This window comes from Eubalaena glacialis, chromosome 6, assembly GCF_028564815.1.
Source record: "Eubalaena glacialis isolate mEubGla1 chromosome 6, mEubGla1.1.hap2.+ XY, whole genome shotgun sequence".
Lineage (NCBI taxonomy): Eukaryota > Metazoa > Chordata > Mammalia > Artiodactyla > Balaenidae > Eubalaena > Eubalaena glacialis.
The window spans coordinates 15,884,609-15,902,047 of NC_083721.1; the positions used below are offsets into that span (position 1 = coordinate 15,884,609).

The following is a 17,439-nucleotide window of genomic DNA, read 5'->3' on the forward strand; positions in this document are numbered from 1 at the left end:
AAGCCATCACACTGGCTCTTGCCTAGACAAACGCTGTTTATCCTCTTGCAATGTCTTACAAGCTCACACATGTACAAATATAGTTATATAAAATGAAAAGTGGCACAAAGTTTCATATATCAATATTTTATCCTTACTAGTGCAAAGTAGTCTAATTTCTACTCCGTTCTATTAAAAAAAAATTCCAGTTGTGATCCACTCAAATTTCAAGAACCAATAATGGACCATGACCTCATACATTGAAAACACAAGCCCACTGGCTAACAGAACAGGGTCTAGAATCATATGCTGTCTGGGTTCAAATCCCAGCTCTGCCACTTACTCACTATATGGCCTTGGACAACCTGCTTAACCTTGCTGGGTTGGGTCTTGTTTTCCTCACCTGTAAAACAAGGATAACAGCAGCACTTCACTGGGTTGTTGTGAGGTTTACATGAAGAAAATGAGGGTAAAGGGTTGAACACAGTGTCTGGCCCAAAGCAAACAAATTATAAATATTAGCTATTAATTATGATGATAATACAAATAACAAAAGCCTCAGCCCCCTCAAGCCCCTCTTGATCCTCTCCAATTTATTCCCCTATATCAATGTCTCCCTTGCTGAAAACCCCACGTCTTCCAAATTTCTTATGATCAATTCTAAATCCTTAGCATGTCCTCCAGACCTGCTTGGTCAGGTTTTCTATTAATCCAGCCTTGCCTCAAAGCCTTTGTCTCCCTCTCTCGCTATTCTCCAGCCTGACCTTCCTTCCTTCTCGCCCAAAGGCATCAAGCTCCTTCTGACCTCAGGACCTTTGCACATGCTCTCCCCACTCCCTGGACTTCTACTCTTCAGCTGGCTAACTCCTCACCTTTAGGTCTCAGCGTAAATGTCAAAACCTTGCCTGACTTGTTCTCTACCATAACTCAAGCATATAACAGAGTACCTGGCCCAATGCAGGTACTTGCTTCTGAACAAATGACTTGGCATTTTTAGTATAAACCCAGAACCCCAATCATCTACATCTTCTTCCAAACACAGCACAGTCAGCTATTCCAATACATAAGGGAATAATGCCGCTGAGCCAAGTACTCAGAGAAGATTCCTTAGATAGGTTTTCCAGAGTCAGGAGGAGCAAAAGGGAGGCCCAGCTCTGGGAGCAACTGGCCAAAGGAGAGCAAAGGTTGGCAACTATAAACACAGCCAATACAACTACCCAAACTTGGCTTCATTAGCATGGAGCACTACAAAAAGTTGTTCTGAAATTCCATTTTCCTAATTCTGAAAGCCATCTAAGTGGTCAATAATCCAATTTTACCAAATAACAATAACTAAGTAATGACTAAACCAGGTAAGAATGGCACACATCCTTCTAACGTCTGTCACCTTCTATCATTTTTCAAACCTAAACAGTAAGATATAATACCCCCCCAGAGCCTGCCAGATCTAAAATTCTGTTAATTTCTTAACACCAAATTCAGATTCCTATGTTACACCTGAATTTTTCTATATTCTTGGAAATAGAAACTATTGTTACAGTTCAAAATAAGGTTCACTGACCTGAGCAAATTGCTGATTCATTCAGTAATGCTGATAAAGGATGAACAGGCATTTTAAAGCTTCCTGCATCTCAATTTGGAAATAACTTCTACTCTGTGCTCAATATACACAATATAAATTTAAGTTTTAATAGTTACTTCTTAATGTTTTTGCTTTCAAAAGCATTTTTTAAAAGAAACAAGATGATGTTGCTTTATCACATTTCAATAACTTTAAAGATAATGTACTTAAAAAAAACTTTTAAAATCCTGAGGTGAATACTGGATCATGGAGCCAGATCTACAATACTTCATAACAGAAATTCAGAATGAAGATGAAGTTCCACGTGTACAGAACAGCTGGACGTTTATTCATCTCAAGTCTCACAGGACTTCATTGTTTTTTAATTCTCAGTGTAGTAGGGCACAGGGAGTAACCTAACACCAAGGATTCATATAAAAAAGACTATCATCCGAACATCCTTCATCTTCACTGAACAATGACAAATGTTCTTTCTACAAGTGCCTACCTGTGCCACATAATAAACTAGGTGCCATAGAAACACAAACAAAGGACAGTCCCTACGTTCAAGAAGAACACAACCTGGAGATGTTCAAAATGAAAATGGTACTTTGGGGGTGAAAGAGATGACAATGATCTCTATAAACAACTTCCACAGGAATGTGGGCATTCCTAAAGGTATTTGCAGTAAGCCTTCAAATAAAAACTACTTTCTGGTTAATTCTCATTTAACCATAATATTCAATTAATAAGAACGACTATTTTCAAAATAGTTGTTAGCCAAGGGGGTGCGTGTGTATGGCTGGGCATGAGAGACTGGTGACCCTGGACATCAGAAATGGCACAACAGGCAAATGTCTTGGCCTTTATATAAAGGCAGTGCCCTTCATCTGCAGCCTGGGTGAGTTCCTCCCAACTCTCCTTCTCCTTCTTTCTTGTGGCCATTTGGAATTTCTGCCTTTTTCTCCTTACTGCTTCTGCCTGCCACCACCCATCATCCTGTCAATTACTTTTGCCTCACTCAATTTCAGGGCAGGGTCTTTGGAAGACAGGCAAATTCTTCCTACCACGCCACCCTTCTTGGCTCCCTCTTTAGCTTCAAAATCTGCTAAGCCAGTACCTGTTACAATATACCCAAGATACCAACAGTTTAAGTGTTCTTAAATTAGGTGAGTCTTATCTTCTATTTTTCAAGAGGATGGCAAAGACCAAACAGTATCGTGTGTTTACACCTTCAGTCCTTTATCTTTTCTTTAAAGGCCTTTAAAAAACATCTTTTTTTTTAAATTTAAGGTGGAGATGCTCATAGGAAAGAATCTTTTTAAAGATAAGGGATCTTCTTGTTATCATCCCCAAGTTTGAAAGAACCTTAACATCAAAAATTCTATGGGAGCTGAAATCACAGACAATAACTTAAATCTGCATTCTTCCAATGTTCTAAGACCTGACTTACCAGCCAGAAAGAGCCAGTAGGAATAAATCAGAACCAAGATTTGCTATTTTCTTTAATCATCTGCAGATCCTAAATATCACGCTTGTTTAAACACTGTATCTGATAATCACATTTTCTAAATCCACTTCTCTCAGCCTTATGAAAAAAAATCTTAAATATGACTGGATAAGGTACATGGATGCATATACCAAAAAAAGCTAAAGGAAAACAGAAAACATAAGTTTGAATTAAGGTAAGTAGCACAGGTGCTTATAGCAGCACCAAAAACAATGACATTGTGTTTTAAGGACTTCTACGGTGACATATGGGAAAACAACCTGACAAGCTATGTTAAAATTATGTAACAAAAGATGCTACAGCTTTTTAAAAATGGAGGTGGTGGGGTGAGGGAATCACTACAATTTTTGCAGCTCATGGTTATTACAACAAATGTGAGGTTCTATAGAGAGAAAGTTGGATTTTTTTCCATTTACTTTTCCTATTATTGAGAATTATATATTTAATCATGGATCTTGTTATACTTACTTGGTCTAATTCCGTATGTGAAATTATGAAGCTAAAATTATACTTAGAAGGGAGAAGTCTGAATGGTTACAGAAGTTTACAGTTGTTTATGGACTCACCTGGTAACAGATCAGAAACAAAAGGTTTTTTTCCTTCCCAAATCAACAAATTCAAATTTGTTAAATTCTGGGTAATAAGTTTAAAATAGCTTGGAAGGGAATAAAGGAAGAAAAAAGGAACACAGGTAATCCAAGTACCAGAACTAAAACAAGAGTAACAGATTCTTCTGTTATACCTTCTTACTACAAAAAATTTAAGAAACAATGAAGTCTTTTGTTTAACAGATCTGGCAGCTATGTGATCCTTAATAGGACTGTTACACCTCAATGGAATATGACTGTGTTGAAAACATGAACTAGCAACTAGAATTGGCTTATACTGGTACAGCTTATTTACTGAATTATATATTTTCTAACATGCACTTGTCAGTCACTATTTTATTTATCAACTTAGAGGTATGATTTTCCTTGAATGAACTGCACTGTTTAAAGCAGAGCATTTAATGAGTTTTGACACTTGTATATGTGAATGAAACCACCACCACAATCAAGATAAATTTCCATCACTTCTCAAAATTCCACATGCCTCTTTGAGGTCTCTCCCTCCCTGTTCCCCTGGCTCCAGGTAACCAATGATTTGCTTTATGTCACTGTCGACCAGTGTGCATTTTCTATGATTTTTATATAAATGGAATCACACATTATGTACTTTGGCTTCAGGTTTCTTTCACTCGGCTTAATGACAATCAGGTTGCGGACATTAGATGTTTGGGTTTTTTATTGCTGAATACTATTCCATTATATGTATGTACCACCATTTGTTTATCCATTTAATGGTAAATGGACTTTTTATTGTAATAAAGATGGACAACTACATTGTTTCCAGTTTGGGATTATTGTAATAAAGCTTCAGTGAACATCTGCATGGACATTACTTCATTTCTCTTGGGTAACTAAATACCTAGAAGTGGAGAAGCTGAGTGATATGGTGGGTTTCCGATTAACTTCTTAGAAACTGCTAAACACTTTTCCGAAGTAACTGTATCATTTTCATTGCTACCAGCAGTGTATGACCACTCCAGCTGCTCCACATTCTCACCAACTTTGGTATTGTCAGTCTTTTTAATCTCAGCTATCCTAATAAATATACAGTGGTACAGAGCTGTGGTTTTAGTTTGCATTTCTTGATGGCTAATGACGTTCGGCATCCCTATAAATGCTTACTGGCCATTTGTGTATCTTCTTTTGTGAAATGTCTGTTCAATTCTTCTGCCCATTTTTAACTGGGCTGTCTTCTTCTCGAGTTGTAAGAGCCAGTGTAATTCTGATTAGAACTGCAGTGAATCTACACAGCAATTTTAGGAGAACCAACATCTAACAAACTGAGTCTTCTGATGCATGAACATGGCATATCTCCCCATTTACTTAGGTCTTCTTTAATTTCTCTCAGCATTATTCTGATGTTTTTTAGTAAAGAGGGCTTGCATATCTTTTGTTAGATTTATTCCTAAGTATTTTACGGTATTTTGTAGATACTATAAATGGATTTGTTTGTTAAACTTCATTTTCTGGTTTTCTGCTGCTACTATGTAAACATAAAATTGGTTTTTTTAATATTAACTTTAAATTCTCTGCAACCTTACTTAATTCTTATTAGTTCTGACAGTTTCTTTGTAGATTCCTTAGGATTTCTATGTACACAATCATGTCATCTGCAAATAGAGACAGTTTTACTTCTTTCCCATCTTTACACTTACTTCTCTTTTCCCCTTATTGCAATGACTGAATAGTGAGAGTGGTGAGAAAGGGCATCCTTGCCTTCCTGTAAGGAAAGTGTTCAATGTTTCACCATCAAATATGATGTTAACTGTAGGTTTTCTAAGCTGAGCAACTGATGGGCAGAAAGGGGGGTGTACTAGTTACTATCCCAATTAACTTAGAACTCCTATAAGAAACTCAAACGGGAAAAAAAAGCAGAGTGAAAACTTCCAACAATTCCCCTGAAGAGTAAAATTCCCCAACTCACTCAGCACCCTCATTCCCACACCACTTTCAAAGTATTCACCCCAGACATCTATAAGATCCCACAATCAGGGGCTAGAAATAAGAAGGACAGAGATTAATCATCAGAGAGCACACCTAAGACTGACTCTTTCAGAACCTCACAAACATGGCAGCTGGCTGCTCTAGAGAGCACCAGAGGTGGACAGCGCAGAATAGTATTTTATAGCTTGATGGCAACCCTGCCAGTTGGGCAAATTACTTTACATCTCTCTGACAATTCCCTTTTTTTGGGGGGGTGGGGAGAAGTAAGGGACAAGAATAGTACTTTTTGTTGGGAGGATCAAATGAAATAATATACATAATGTCCTTAAGACAGTGCCTGACACATACAAGTGCTCTGTAATTGTTAACTATTATTTGAATTTGATGTTAGAAATGTTTCTGGAAACACAAAAGATCCCAAATAGCCAAAGCAATCTTGAGAAAGAAAAACAAAGCTACAGGAATCAGGCTCCCTGACTTCAGACCATACTACAAAGCTACAGTAATCAATACAGTATGGTACTGGCACAAAAACAGAAATATAGATCAATGGAAGAGGATAGAAACCCAGAAACAAACCCACGCACCTATGGTCAATTAATCTATGACAAAGGAGACAAAAATATACAATGGAGAAAAGACAGCCTCTTCAATAAGTGGTGCTGGGAAAATTGGACAGCTATATGTAAAAGAATGAAATTACAACATTCTCTTACACCACACACAAAAATAAACTCAAAATGGATTAAAGACCTAAGTGTAAGAACAGATACTATAAAACTAGAGGAAAGCACAGGCAGAGCACTCTTAGATATAAACTGCAGCAATATCTTTTTGGATCCATCTCCTAGAGTAATAGAAATAAAAACAAAAACAAACAAACAGACCCTAATAAAACTTAAAAGCTTTTGCACAGCAAAGGAAACCATAAATAAAACAAAACAAAATGACAACCTACAGAATGGGAGAAAATATTTGCAAATGATGCAACCAACAAGGGATTAATCTCCAAAACATACAAATAGTTCATACAGCTCAATACCAAAAAAACAAATAACCCAATCAAAGAATGGGCAGAAGATCTAAACAGACATTTCTCCAAAGACACACAGATGGCCAAAAGGCACAAGAAAAGATGCTCAACATCGCTAATAATTAGGAAAATGCAAATCAGAATTATAACGTGGTATCACCTCACACCGGTCAGAATGGCCATCATCAAAAACTCTACAAATAATAAATGCTGGAGAGAGTGTAGAGAAAAAGGAACCCTCCTTCACTGTTGGTGAGAATGTAAATTGGTACAGCCACTATGGAGAACAGTATGGAGGTTCCTTAAAAAACTAAAAATAGAGCTACCATATGACCCTGCAATCCCACTCCTGGGCATATATCCAGAGAAAACCACAATTTGAAAAGATAAATACACCCCAATGCTCACAGCAGCACTATTCACAATAGCCAAGACATGGAAGCAACCTAAATGTCCACTGACAGAGGAATGGATAAAGAAGATGTGATACACACACACACACACACACACACACACACACACACCATGGAGTATTATTCAGCCATAAAAAAAGAATGAAATAATGCCATTTGCAGCAACAAGGATGAACCTAGAGATTATCATACTAAGTGAAGTAAGCCAGAGAAAGACAAACATTATATGATATCACTTATATGTGGAATCTAAAAAAAAGAAAAGATACAAATTAATTTATATACAAAACAGAAAGAGACCCACAGACATAGAAAACAAACTTATGGTTACCAAAGGGGAAAGTTGGAGGGGGGAGGGATAAATTAGGAGTTTGGGATTAATAGTGTGTATCTACACACTATTACATATAAAACAGATAACCGACAAGGACCTACTGTATAGCACAGGGAACTATACTCAATATTCTCTAATAACCTATATGGAAAAAGAATCTGAAAAAGAATAGATACATACATATAGATGTATAACTGAATCACTGTGCTGTACACCTAAAACTAACACAACATTGTAAATCAACTATACTTCAATTTAAAAAAAAAAAAAAGAAATGTTTTTGAGTGGCACAGGGTGACAGTGAAACCATAAAGAAAAAAGTGTAATAGCATGTTACTTAGCTTTCCAGTGCCCAATATGGACATAGATATAATAACATGAACACTGTTAACTGGTTTTCAACTTTCAGAACAAATAATGGAAGACTTAATTATGGTTATTAAATGAAATGTAATTATTAACCTTAGTAAAATAAAAGTGGCCAGCTGAGAGATGGAATCAGACAGAACTGAAAGAAAAGGTAGTATTTCTATATAACTTATAATGTACAGAGTCAAAAGATACTGCCTTAGATTAATGAGACCAAATTTTTAAAAAGGTGGAGGGGGGATTGTAGAGGTGACCAAGAACAGAAATAGAATGATTATAAATACAGCTGATGGGATGGCAGAAGCAAACAAAATCAACATCTATGGTAACAGAAAGTAAACAGATAACATCTTAGGTTCATAAATAAAATGAGGTATAAACATCTTAGAGACACAGAGGTCTGTGTCTCTAAAAAATTAAATAGCAGAAATGGGTAAAGATGAATATTATCTTTGAAGCAGAATTAGGTGTGTAACAGATGAAGTTGCTTTATGATAAATTTATTGTTTTTAAATCAAAAATATGTAATACTTTGTAAAAACAAACTTAAAAGATGCTTAAATAGACAGTAAACAAAAAATAGTCAAACTCAGTTAAGTCTAAACTGTTGATAACTTGGCTGTAAGTCTTAATGCAACTTTTCAAAGATTCTTCAAATAGAAAAGGAATTTGATAAAGAGAAAAATCAATCTTTAACCAAAATCTTAGATTATTTTAACAAAACTAGGCGATAGGAAGGGTAGAAAAATACAGTAAGATTTCTTCTTGTTTGGGAACAATGTTATACATACTCTTTAACATTTCATATTGACAAAGATACCAATTCAGATAGAATCTTTAAAAATGTAAGGGTATCTTTTAGGGAAACAAGCTGTTAAAACTTCCAAACTGGAGCGCTGGTTCTCCGACTTACAGAATCTAATGAAATCTACTGTATTTCCACCAAGAAAACCACTCACATAATAAAATTTTGCAGCTACTTTTGATAGAACTGATGACTTAAACCATGAGCTGATTTTTTTTTAATTAATTTTTATTGGAGTATAGTTGCTTTACAATGTTGTGTTACTTTCTGCTGTACAGCAAAGTGAATCAGCTATATATATATATACATATATCCCCTCTTTCTTGGATTTCCTTCCCATTTAGGTCACCGCAGAGCACTGAGTAGAGTTCCCTGTGCTATACAGTAGGTTCTCATTAGTTAGTTATTTTATACATAGTTTCTATAGTGTATATATGTCAATCCCAATCCCTTCCACCCCCTTTTCCCCCCAGGAGCTGATTCTTTAAGGAAACCAATAAAATTGACAAACTTCTGCAAAGTCTCACCAAGCAAAATATGAGAAAAAAATGAATACACTACATTCCCATTGGCATACAAAAATACTGTAATGGCTCTTTTCTTAAAATAAAATTTCTTGACCCTCCCCACATCCTTCTAACTACAGTAAAATTCACTGCTCTTCTTTACAGTAGAACTCCCCCAAAAAGCCATTTATATTCACACCATCTCCACTTCCCTCTCTCCCAATTTCATTTGAGCCCACTAAAATCAGACCTTTTCCCCTCAACTCCATGGGAATTACTTTGTGAGGATCAGCGGCCTTCACATTGCCAAATGGCAAATTTTGAGTCTTCTTAGACAGCATCTCAGCAACATTCAACAGGTTGATCATTCCCTCTCTGAAATCCTTTCTTCACTTGGCTTCTGATTCACCACCTCACTAGCAGCCCCTTGTCAATTCAGTGGATCCTCCTTCTCCTCCAAACCTCTAAATGCTGGAGAGCCAGGGCTTGGTGCTCAGATCTCTCCTCCTCTTTGTAACACTCCCTACGAGAACTCATCCAGACTCACAGCGTGGACACGATCACTCATGGACTTACTGTACACTCTCATATTTATATTTGGTCTAATCTCGACTATTCTCTTGAACTTCGTACTCATGTATCCAACTGCATACTCAAATTACTACTTGTATGTCTAACAGGCATCTCACATTTAACATGTCCAGAAACCTTGGTTCCTCCACCTCTAGTTAGGGTATGTATCAAAATATTAACAATGGTTACATCCAGGTAATTTTTGTTTGCTTGTTTCTGCATTCAAATTCTTAACCATAAACATATTACTTTATAATCAGAAAAATGTTCAAAGAGACAACAAACCATAAACAAAAACATATGCCTTCGGAAAAAATGCAATTCACATTTCTTTCGGCTGTCTTGAAGGCTCCCAAAGGATGTCAATTACTTTTTTCCCCCTTGATAATAGATTATTTCCTCCACTCATCAGGATATTGGTTTGTCACTATCTAGAAAATTCATGGGCAACTCTAAAACACAGCAGCCTCCACTGATATCTTCACAATAAACACAAAAGAATAAATTAAATTTTATAGAAATTTAAAATAAAAAGATGCTTTGATGTGGAAAAAGAGAACCCTGTTACAGGAAAATAAGGAGAAAAAACCCATCAAGTCAGGTCTAGCTCTGTGAACACGGGCAAATGTGTACCCTTGAGACTTAAGGAGGGAGCCCCTGCCCTACTTATGTCACAAAGCCCTTTGAAAAGGATAAAGTGCTAAACACCAAATATACAGAATTATGAAATGCAAAAGAAAATCAATTTTAGGTATTTTAAAACAACCAGCAGCATGATATTGGAAAGAACGGGAAGTACTGGGATATAATTAAGGTTCTGCAGACATTACCAACGGTGTGATCTATAAGATACCTGACACCTCACCCTTTAGGTTCCCCATAAGGAAAACAACATCAACACTTACTCTAAGGATTGAATGGTTGGGCACATTTAATAGCACAGTGCCTAGCATGAGATCATTAACATTTTATTATTATTATTGCCATCTTTATCCAAAAGATGACCAAAAGAATACTGCATTTTCAAAGGTTCTACAAACCCAAGAGTTAAACTACAAAATACAGAGATTCCTGAACCTTTAAGAATGAAATGTCAATAAGCCTAATAAAGATCTCAACAAGATAAAAAGAAAATATTAAAATTATACAAGTCTGCTCAAGAAAATTGATAATTTCACAGACCCAAAGAATTCCCAACTGAAAAAGCACATTCACCCAATACAACCCACTTCCACACTTCGGTTACAGATGAGGAAACTGAAGCCCTTAGAGGATCAGTCATTTAGAGGTTACAAAGTTCTTCTGCCCCAGGTCCAAATATTACATTTCAATTCATATGACATGGCCTGAAGAGCAAGGTTGTTTTGAGGGTGGGGGTAAAAGTGAGGAGGATAAAAAAAACAAGACTAGAGGGAAATGTGTCAAGTATCCTGTGTGTGTGATGAGAACAATGTTAGACAAACAGATTAAAAGGGCATTTATGGAATAGAAATTTTTCCTTATTATTCAATATTTAGTTTATTAATTTCTGATTAACACTTCTTGGATTACATAATCTATCGTTAAAAAGAATCTGACACCAAACTATGCTGAACTTAAATCAAAGTTTGTAGTTATACCCAACTACATATGGAAAATTAAATGAAGGACACAGTGCTGGAGATATTTCACCAAAAGTCACTTTCCATATAGAATAGTAAGTGTTCATGTCCCACATTCATAATGAAATATTCATATGTTATTTTGTTTTCAAACTGTAAAAATTATAACCGTGATTCACATTATTTACTTCTGATTGCCTAGAGGAAGTGAAAGCCCTAAAACTAGATCTAGGTCAGAATGACCCTCTGTAGATCTAAGACTTGACAAATATAGCATGCAAAGTAACTGAAAAAACAAGCAAACCACCAAAAAGGTGCCCTTCAAATTCCCAACCATTCCTTAAACACCTTCTCACCCCAACTCATAATAAATTTGAGTCAAAAAAAAGGATTAAGAAGAAAAAATGTTAAGTAACAATGTTAATTAAATAAGGCAGCAGTTACAGTAGAGCAATTAGAATATGAATCACAGATATGAAACTTTTTAATTTTGGCAGAGGTACTAAATTGAAGTGCTTTATTTAAAGATAACCTAATCCACTAATCCCTGGTAGGCACTATAGTGCTAGGTATCTCAATATACATAGCTAAAACTAAATTTTTAAAATCTATTTCTTGTTATTGATGTTAACTTGGAAGTCAAAATTACGGAAGTCAAAATCACCATCTCTAAAATGGAGATTAACGAGCTGTAGACTTTCCACCTGAGCCCTCAGATGGCTACTTTCCAATATACAGTCACAAGATTTAGTCAAATAAGTAATAATTTGAGGCCTGTTAAAAAAAAAAAAAAAAAAAAAAAAAGCTGAAATATTTCTCAGTTCAAATATCATTCGAGGAACAACTGAGTAGGTAAATACTATTGTTTTTTTAGCGGAGATGAAAATTATTTTGGCAGTATTGTCTTTCTAAATTCTATCCAAAAAAGTAACACCATTTCAGAAGCCTACCCTAACCATCTATCATAGCTATTTGTTATTCTCAAATAGAAAAAAAACTATTAGTAATTATTTTCTATTTTATGAATTTACAGCACTAAGTATTTATGTATTCACATTATTTGTTTGCCTTTCCCATCCATACAAAGCACCAAAACTTAGGATTGAGAAGAAGGAACACGAATTAAACGCAAGTCCTTTGAACACATCAAAGTGCAGGAAACAGTTTAGGAGTGCTACAGGAACACTGTATAAAATTAACGTGGAATTATTCTTGAAGTCTGAAAGGAATGGCAAATAAACTAACCACAGGACAGCTTTCCCTCCTAGAAGAAGAATGAGTGTGTAAAGAGGGAGTGATGTTCCCGTTAGTATTCCAGATTCAAGAATGTGGGTTCCAAAGAATGCTGGCCTATCCAGGCAATGAATCAACCATTCCATTCAAACCAGACTAGCCTCACCACTCACTGAGCGCCACAGACATCACAGGTGGGCATGCCCTACACAGTAAGAGAGAGACAGTGGTCCTCTTGGTATAGACACAATCAGAAGCTACAAGATATTATTATATATTCTTCTTTCCCTGAAAGTATTAGGAGAATAACAGAGAACCTCAGAACTATTTAGAGCAGCAGTCCCCAACCTTTTTGGCACCAGGGACTTGTCTCATGGAAGACAATTTTTCCACGGATGTCAGGGGGGATGGTTCAGGCAGTAATGCGAGCGATGGGGAGCAGCCGATGAAGCTTTGCTCACTTGCCCACTGCTCACCTCCTGCTGTGCAGCCCAGTTCCTAACAGGGCCCAGTACCAGTCTGCGGCCCGGGGGTTGGGGACCCCTGGTTTACAGTACTGAAAGAAATGTATTCCTACTACATGTAATTTTTTGTATAGAATGGGCAAATTTTCAATTTTAAAATCATTTTAAAATAAAACATTTATTTGATCTGACTGTAAAAATAATACTTGATCATAGTAGGATATATAAGAGGAAAAAAGTCACCAAAAACTCCAAATCCGAAGACAACCACATTTTCTTTTTCTACTCAGAAGTATGTGTCTGTGCGTAGCGTTGATATAAGTAGCAGGCAAGGATGACACTGTTGGCCATCCAGTTCCATTTGCCCCCTCATTTTCTAACCACATCCTGATTGTGCCCACAAATCTACTCTCTACCTGAGGCCATGAGTTTCGGGGGTAGCAAACCCTAGCCCCAACCCAAGATGAATCGCAATCCATTTAAGCCAATCACAGTGGTCCGACTTCTCTTGACATTGACTGATTTAGGCATAAACTTATGCAATGCTGGCCCCAAAAAGGAGAGGCTGGGGTGGTATTTACTATGAGGTCTTTGGGAAAGGCTTTTATCACTAATAAAGAGATATCACAGTAAAAAAAAAAAAAGTCTTCTTCCAAGAAACTCAGTTATATTTACTGGTACACTTGAACTTGTGCCAGTCATCTTGCAACCATAAGAGGAACTAGCCACGGATAAAAGACAGACATATCCTGCATTTTCAACCTTTTCCCACTGACCTTATTTTTAAATACATACAGACGCAGACACACAACCTTCCTGACCCAACCTCCCCCAACGAAAATCTCTCTTCTCTACTCTTCATTGCTATGCTTCTCAAAAGAGCAGTCAAAACAAGCTGCCTCCTCCACTAAATCATGCATTCATCACTGACATTCCTAAGGCTTTCTTAATTTCCCAAAGCTTAAGCTTCTTCTCATATCCTATGGTTTCAAGCCACATCTTACATGTTGCTATTTTAGCAATTACCACATGCTACAGTAATGGTCTGCCTGTCAGACTGTAACCTCTGAAAAATTCTGTATTGCCAACATCTAGAAAAGTTCCTGGCATATCAAGGCACAAATATTTGTTTCATTAACCAAATGTAAACCCAATACCTAACACGTAGGCATACCATGAATGTTGAAATGAGTTTAGCAACCCTACTATCTACACACACCAGAATATGTGTTTGAGTGTAAACTGGGGAGAAGAACAGCATGCACAGGAAGATAAGAGACCAAAGTGCCTTGAAACTTAAAAACACAATTATTCTTTACTCCCCAGGGATCAGAGAGCTGGTCAAAGTTAACTCAGTAGGAGAGAAGAGGATGTTTCCACACTGGTGTATGAGAAGCCATGGCAGGGAGGCGTGCGAGTACCTGAGCAGCTCTGCCACTGGTGAGCACTGCTGCCAACCTGCTCCCGAGAGGAAAAGGTGTCCCAGACCTCCTGGGGTCTGGAACAGGCAACAAACCAGGCCAGTGACAACAGACATGCGCTTAAAGGCAAAACACATTTTTTTAAAAACCCAGAGAAATATATCTAGAGCTTGAACAGTACTTGCAACAGTCCAAGAGACAATGAAGCAGGCGAAGCTGCTCGTAGCTACAGACTCGTCCCTAACCAGCATTTCCTTTGCTATCTCTGGATGACAACTGGGAATGAAGGAATGAAGCAAAGATCCCTACTCAGCTGGGCAAAATTCTTTTCTACTTCAAAAGTCTCTTACTAATGTGGGAAAACTGATTAAAAGGGCAATGTCTTTTTTCTTACTTCCCCTTCTAATTTTAGTAGTAAATCCTATCTAGAGGAGCCCTGCTGGGGACACTCCTCAGAAAAACAGAGTAAATAAAGAGACATTAGGTACTTTAAAAATGTAAAGTGTCTTGGGCCAAGATTTGACAACCACTTTACATTTTATAAAATAACAGTTCAGTGCAAAATACACACTAATGAAATTACTGATCTTACCAAAACCCACTTACTCCAAATTGACAAACTAATAATTACAACCTAATAAGTTCATTGAAAGACTAATAAATCTTTTATAGCCACCTATTTTATAGCAAACTCTCTGATAGATAAGTACATCTCCTCACTGATTTAACTGACTTCCAAAAGACGTTGGCACATTTTAGAGAAGGAATAAGGCATTAAGGATATGAAGATACCAGGAAGTAGGGTCTTCCCATTTCTTCAATAAGACCCTAAGAGTTCATCTCCTTAGGCCAAAAACATCTCCCCTGGGAATCCTAGAGGCTGACCAGTCAGTAAAAAGAAGAGATTAATGACAGGGAAAAAAAAAAAAAAAAGGCAGAAGAGGGAGGTAAGACATTCCCCATACCACGTTTAGTCTATAACCTTAGAGGTGGGATATTGACAAGGTCCAGGCTACAAAGGAACTGCAAAAATGACCCCACTATATAAAACACTTTTTAATGTAATTCCACTTTAATGGGGGATGGGGAAGTGGAGTGCAGCTAACCACTATGTCTCTGATTCAATCTAAGAAATGACAAATTAAAAAAGTGAAAATGACTTTACCAGACAGAAGCTAGGAACAGTTATTTTCTTACAAAAATATCCTTTGATTACTAACTTTCCTAAGGCATTAAGAAAATGACTTAAATTTATTTTTAAAAGAATATGATTTGCACACAGCTTCACCTGCACTGATGTAACATTTTCTAAACGGTGCCAGTACTGAGAAAGGAGCCAGCAGCCCGCCAACTCCACTGCATGCCCACAGTGCTCCTAGGACAGTCATTAACAACCAAGATCCTGGCAACCACTATTTCTTTGTTCCTTATATTTGCTTGGGGACAATTTTTATGATCCTATTAATATTCTCTAAACTGTCCCTGATCCTAAATAAAACAAAGGATCTGTTCCAGAGGAGTGATCATATTAAAGGAAAGTATTAGATGTATAAGAGGTTTAGCATCTAGACAACCCAAATTATATTTTGCTCGATCCAATTCTAAGTCAATTACAAGGAAAAAGAAGTCAGAAGACAAATTTTCTTTCTATCTCAGGAGATGAACTAAATGATTTAAATCCAGGTGCTTCCTCAATCCTCACACCAATGATGGAAACAGAAAGTAGAATTCTAAATGATCAAGGGTTTCAATTCAGTACATATTTAAAATAACTTACGAGGTACAACATATACTGTTTTCTCCTTCACTCTTTTAAAAATCCCCAAGTTTCAAAACCACAGAACCAAAAAGAATCCATGTTATACTACTAGTGCAGCGACTGACAGTTTACTGAACAAACAGCCAAAGCACGTTCACTGTTCCACGGAGATAAACAGAAGACATGCATCTTCATTAAGAAACTTACACTCTAGTCAAAAGGATGCTCAAAATGTTTGACACAACCTTTCTGAATTACTAACCGGTGCAAGAAGCCACATGATAAACATATCTACTGTTTATCATGGATAATTTTTCTATATTAGCACAAACATGTCATTTAAAGAAAATACAATACTTAGAAATAACTGGCAGGTAAATTTACATTCCAAATGTTCACTACAAGTCAGGAATGAGAATCAAAAAATGAGTTCTGTCCTGATGTTAATAAGCAGGAAGGGGGTAGACAGGTTACTAACCCTGCTGGACCACAGTGTCCTCAATTATAACATGAAGAATAGATTAGATGCAGGATGGCAGGTGTTATTTCTTCAAAAGCCAATTCCAATTAACTGGTGAAAACTGCCTCTAGAGCATTTTGCTGAGACTGTTAGATTCCTTTACTAAAAAGCCATGTCCTATGTTACTTGCCCTCAGAAGCTGGGTGTTTGTTTGAGATGCTGCTACTGATTTGTCAGAATGTTCACTTGAGTTGTTTTCCCAGTAGCAGCCACGTGCTGCACACCCACGCTTCTCCTCACTCTCTCCTCTGATCAGTCGTGAAATGCAGCTCAGGGGGGCTGCAAAATGTGGCTGTGTAACCAAGCACTTCCCTGATTCTGAAGAACAGACAATAACAACTAATGCGTACTGATGTTTAATATGGAGCCAGCACTGTTCTAACCACTTAACATATTAATGCACTTTGCAACAACCCCTATGATATAGATTCTATTATCATCATCCCATTTTACAGATGAGAAAAAGAGGCACAACTAAGTGAAGTAACTTGTCGAAGGCTTCACAGCAGGTAAGTAACAAAGCAAGAACTTGACCTTCGGCAGTCTGGCTCCAGATGGCCCACTTTTAACGACTTTGCTTACTGCTTCTCTGTCAACTGTACAGTGATCAAATCTACAACTTCAGTTTTCTTAATGCTATGCACTAAGCCAGAAGCCCAGGTTTCATGGTGGCGTAAGTCTATATTTTATCTGCAGTCTTGAAATGTTTACTCTCTCCAAGGGGCCTGGATTCTGGCAAATAGTGCTCAAATTACCCATACCTTGAGCTCTGGCATATTACCTTGTTTGGCATATTTTTTAAAATC

General features: G+C 37.0%; 1 protein-coding gene across 4 annotated transcripts in view; it reads right to left on the reverse strand.

The window, feature by feature from the left end:
- The window catches only part of BACH1 (BTB domain and CNC homolog 1), a 45,314-nt gene that overhangs the window by 24,538 nt on the left and 3,337 nt on the right, over nt 1-17,439 (reverse strand). The window contains exon 1 of one of the 4 annotated variants that reach the window (XM_061193999.1): nt 323-377. The exons of the other annotated variants lie outside the window; for them this stretch is intronic. The gene's annotated coding sequence lies outside the window, so the exon portion shown is untranslated. Of the gene's footprint in view, nt 1-322; nt 378-17,439 lie in introns of those variants that run through there. 4 annotated transcript variants of the gene reach the window in all.